Source organism: Eubalaena glacialis, chromosome 5, assembly GCF_028564815.1.
Source record: "Eubalaena glacialis isolate mEubGla1 chromosome 5, mEubGla1.1.hap2.+ XY, whole genome shotgun sequence".
In the NCBI taxonomy this organism is placed as follows: Eukaryota; Metazoa; Chordata; class Mammalia; order Artiodactyla; family Balaenidae; genus Eubalaena; species Eubalaena glacialis.
The window spans coordinates 73,639,099-73,644,610 of record NC_083720.1 but is presented as its reverse complement, the minus strand read 5'-3'; positions in this window follow the sequence as shown (position 1 = coordinate 73,644,610).

Sequence of the window (5,512 nt, the reverse complement as noted above, 5' to 3'; positions counted from 1 at the left end):
GGTCACCGCGATGAGAAGCCCGCCGCAAGGAGGAGTGGTCCCCGCTCGCCGCAACTGGAGAAAGCCCGCACGCATCAACGAAGACCCAAAGCAGCCAAAAAGAAATAAAATAAAATAAGTAAATTTAAAAAAAAAAGAATATATTCAGTTTTATAAAAGATAACATGTAATTTGTTCTATTTAAATTTGCTATTACAGATTAACTCTACTGCTAAATATAGCTGAAATAAATTCTAGTTTCTCTTGGGTTAGAAATGGGACAAACAAGGGGAAAAAGGAAATATATTTTCTTAAATTTCAGAGATAGACAACAAAAAAGTACTAACACTAAATTAGAGGAATGGTGCTTCTAAGTATTCGTCTTTCATTAAGATTGAAAATCTTGGTTCTATAATTGATTTATGGACCATTTTCTAATTTAGCTAATATTTAAGCACTCAATTGCTATGCTAAGTTCTCTATAAAGTGAATTAAACTGATTAATTCAGTATTTTATGGTTTCATCATCTAAGACATATGTAACAATAAGTGTAACTGAAGAAACAGTAAATAAATCATTGATTTGTTTACAAACTACCATTCCATAATCACTGATTGGAGAGAAATCATAGAATAAGGTTACTCTGATAGCTGGTTTATTTCCTAAGACTATACGACTTTCTTCATCTACAGAGTTCTGGGTAACCAGAATTTCAAATTCATGTACAAACATAATTTTAAAAATCTGAAATGGTCATGAGGGATTAAATAAGGGCATTTAAGTCCCTTAGTACTGCCTCGAATTTCTTTTAAAGACAGCTATAAATGTTCCAAGTTTTGTTTTTATTCATACAGAATCAGAGTAGTTCAGATTCCCTTAAGCAGGAAAAACATAAAACAATACCTTTCTTGACCCTTTGCCACAATCTACTCTTTATTTATTTATTTTTAAAATATTTATTTATTTATTTGGCTGCACTGGGTCTTAATTGCGGCACACGGGATCCTCCTTGCCGCATGCAAGATCTTCGTTGCGGCATGTGGGATCTTTAGTTGTTGCATGCGAACTCTTAGTTGTGGAAGTGGTATCTTTAGTTGCAGCATGCAAACTCTTAGTTGTGGCATGTGGACCAGGGATTGAACCCAGGCCCCCTGCATTGGGAGTGCGGAGTCATTAGCCACTGGACCACCAGGGAAGTCCCCACAGTATACTCTTTGGAAAAAGAAAATTTAAAAAGGGAAATTAGTTTTAAAGAATTATTTCAATGCATCATCGCCAGGAATTTAAATTGTTCTCCTCCATACCAATTGTTGTGAAAACACATTAATATTGTTTTCAAAATATTCTATACCTTTTGCGAAGAGTTTTTTAAGAAAAACAGGTTCTATGGGACTTCCCTGGTGGCGCAGTGGTTAATAATCTGCCTGCCAATGCAGGGGACATGGGTTCGATCCCTGGTCCAGGGAGATCCCACATGCCGCGGAGCAACTAAGCCCGTGCACCACAACTACTGAGCCTGCGCTCTAGGGCCTGCGTGCCACGACTACTGAGCCCGCGTGCTGCAACTACTGAAGCCCGCAAGCCTAGAGCCCATGCTCTGCAACAAGAGAATCCACCGCAATGAGAAGCCCTTGCACCGCAACGAAGAGTAGCCCCCTCTCGCCACAACGAGAAAGCCCGGGAGCAGCAACGAAGACCCAACGCAGCCGAAAAAGAAAAAAGAAAAACAGTTTCTAATGGTAAGGTTCTATAAGATAAAAACTAGTAAATATTCCCTGAATTCATTTGTAAAAAGTGCTAAACTTATTCCCACAACCATTCTAAAAGCTACCACGCTCCAGAGATTTTGGTGGATGTCTGTTATTTTTTTGGGCTTAGGGCATCCTGTCCCCCTCACCTGCCTGGTGGGAGCCATTTCTCCCTGGATCTCTTGCATTTCTGCCTATCTTGTGAGAGAGGCACTGCCACCCTTCTTCTGGATTATCTTTTCAAGGATGTTTATACAACAAACAACCTTGGAACATAAAGAGAATGTCTCTCTGTAGCAAAAAGCAGGTTTGTTTACGATCCAATACAATAAAAATAATGTTTCCTCCCAGGGCCAAGGTCAGGCATGCATCCTGCCCATTATAAAAGATTTGGGTTCCGTAAACTTGGAGTTTCTCACCTGTAACACAACACACTGGGTGCGTAAGCACCACCTGGCTCTCTTCATGTCGCCCTGTGGGAACTGGAGCTCAGAACCAGTGCAAATGCTGATACTCTGGCTACTGCTATGGGTATGAATGATATATTGTTCTTTGTCTCTGACTCAGGAACCTTCCGTCTTCTGCCAGAATGTAACGGTGGCAGGCTAACTAGTTAGCTTGCAAGTAGGGTAAAATCCCCAGATTCCCTACAGTACCCCAGTTCCTGTGTTGAGTTCTTTCCTAAGACACATCTGTAGCTTTGCCCTTCAGCTTCCTGAGAGAATCCTGTATCTGCAACTTTTTTTTTTTTTTAATCTTTATTGGAGTATAATTGCTTTACAATGGTGTGTTAGTTTCTGCTTTATAACAAAGTGAGTCAGTTATACATATACATATGTCCCCACATCTCTTCCCTCTTGCGTCTCCCTCCCTCCCACCCTCCCTATCCCACCCCTCTAGGTGGTCACAAAGCACCGAGCTGATCTCCCTGTGCTATGCGGCTGCTTCCCACTAGCTATCTATTTTAAGTTTGGTAGTGTATATATGTCCATGCCACTCTCTCACTTTGTCCCAGCTTACCCTTCCCCCTCCCCGTATCCTCAAGTCCATTCTCTAGTAGGTCTGCATCTTTATTCCCATCTCTGTATCTGCATCTTAAATGGGCTTCCTTTACTTATAAACAAAATAGTCCTGATACGGCCAAGAAAATCTGTTTCTTTTTGAAAATTGAACAATAGGGGGAAATATTCAAGTGGTTTTCTAAGTGCTTTCATTCAACAAATCTTTATTGAGCCGTTCCAGGTATTTTGCCGTATGCTGGGGCTACAATAGTAAGTAGCATGTGGTTCATAGAGGTTTAATTCTCATAAGAGAAACAGCCTAAAGTATAAGTAAAGCAACACATAATAGTTGCAAATTGTGAGAAGTGTTGTGAAGAAAACGAAAAGGAGATGAAGGAAGGGAATAAAAAGGGAGGCTACTTTACAAAAAGTGATTGGAGAAGGTGACTTTGCGAGAGGCATGTTTAAGCTGAAATGTGAACAATGAGAAGGCAAAAGATCGGTACAAATTGAAGGAACAGTAAGTGCCAAAGCCTTGAGATGGGAACAGCTTAGGAAATATGAAAATTGAGAGAAGAACAAATGTGAATAAATGTAGTGAGGAATGGGAAGAATGCCAGGTGGGGACTTAGGCCAGATTATTCAGGGATTTACTGTGTACAATGGGAAGCTATTGGAGAGTCTTAAGCATTTAAGTGACAGGACCCAATTTACATTTAAGAAAACAAGTTTTGCTGTTGTGTGTGGGAAAGGCTGGAGGAAAGCAAAAGTGGAAGCAGAGAGGCCAGTTAAGAGTTTGTTGCTTTGTCCAGGAGAGAAATTATGGTGGCCAAGAACAAGTGGTAGCAGTGGAGATAGAGAAAGTGGATTCTGTGTACTGGGGAGACTGGGACAGTGGATGTGGATGGAGGTGGCAACCTGGGGGAATGGTAGGTGGGGAGGTTTGGGGCTGTAGAAATCAAGATTGCCATTTGGGGCTATGTTTAGTTGTATATTTCTGTGCAATGCCCAAGGGAAGATATCAGGTTGGCTATTGGAAATTGGAGCCTAGAGTTAGATGTGAGCTATAAATTTGAGGGTCATCAACAGATACATGGTATATGGTCCCAGGATCATAATTTCCAGGATTTGGTGCCTACCCTCCCCAAATTGGGGCATGCAGGAACTTCTGAATCTCCTGCAAACCACCCACAGAACATGAAGCGCCGGGAGCACCATCTCCAGATTTCTCTCTGCCTAATGGTGCCACCATTACTATTTTTTTTTTTTCTATTATAGCTATTCCAGGTTGGTGAGGGTCTTCCTGTAAGGTGGCCTCCTCCCAGAGACGCTGACAGAAAGGTGCCTTTGATTTCAGCCTTCGCCTCAACCTACCTGGAGGGTTTTTACTGACATAGTTTAATGGGGTAGAGTTCTGGGTCCTTTCTCAGATTTATATCTATCTATGTTCATGTCTGTAATCTAAAATAACATTCCCTCCCTCTCCCCCAAGCATAAGTGTTTCTTCTTTAAAGACTTTTTAAAAACAGTGGGTTTTTTTTTTTTGGGACATATAAGTTACGTACTATAACATTCGCCCATTTTAGGTTTATAATTCAATGAATTTTAATAACTCACAAAGTAATATACAAAGTTGTGCAACCATCATCACCATCCAGTTGTAGAATATTTCCATCACCCCCTAAAAATCTTCTGTGCCCATTGGCAGGCACTCTGTTTCCTCCCCCATGGCTCCAGGCAAACACTAATCTATTTTAGGCACTTTTTTGGCCTTTTTTAGACATTTCATATAAATGGAATCATACAATATGTGGTCATTTGTGTCTGGCTCCTTTTACTGAGCATAATGTTTTTGAATTTCATCTGAGTTGTAACATATATCAACATTTCATTGCTTTTTTATTGCTGAATTTCCTTCCTTTGTATGGATAGACAACATTTTGTTTATCCATTTGCTTGCTGATGGCCATTTGCGTTGATTTTGGCTATTATGAATAATGCTGCAGAAATAACATTCTTATTCACCAACCTCATTGTGTTGTTGAAAGAATTACATAATTTTTTTTTAATTGAAGTATAGTTGATTTACAATGTTGTTCCAATCACTGCTGTACAGCAAAGTGACTCAGTTATACACACATATACATTCTTTTTTTATATTCTTTTCCATTATGGTTTATCACAGGATATTGAATATAATTCCCTGTGCTATACATTAGGACCTTGTTGTTTATCCATTCTAAATGCAACAGTTTGCATCTACCAACCCCAAACTCCCAGTCCATCCCTCTCCCTCCCCCACCCCCCTTGGCAACCACAGGTCTGTTCTCTGTGTTTATGATTCTGTTTCTGTTTTGTAGATAGGTTCATTTGTGCCATATTTTAGATTCCACATATAAGTGATGTCACATGGTATTTGTTTTTCTCTTTCTGACTTACTTCACTTAGCATGATAATCTCTAGTTGTATACATATTGCTGCAAATGGCATTATTTAGTTCTTTTTAATGGCTGAGTAGTATTCCATTGAATATATGTACCACATCTTCTTTATCCATTCATCTGTTGATGGACATTTAGGTTTTTCCATGTTTTGGCTATTGTGAATAGTGCTGCTATGAACATAGGGGTGCATGTATCTTTTTGAATTATAGTTTTGTCCAGGTATATTCCCAGGAGTGGGATTGCTGGATAATAAGAATTACATAATTTTTAAAAATTGTGGGTTAAGGGTATAATTTGGGGTGAATTTTCCTCTATTTTCCAATTTTTTGGGGAAATTTG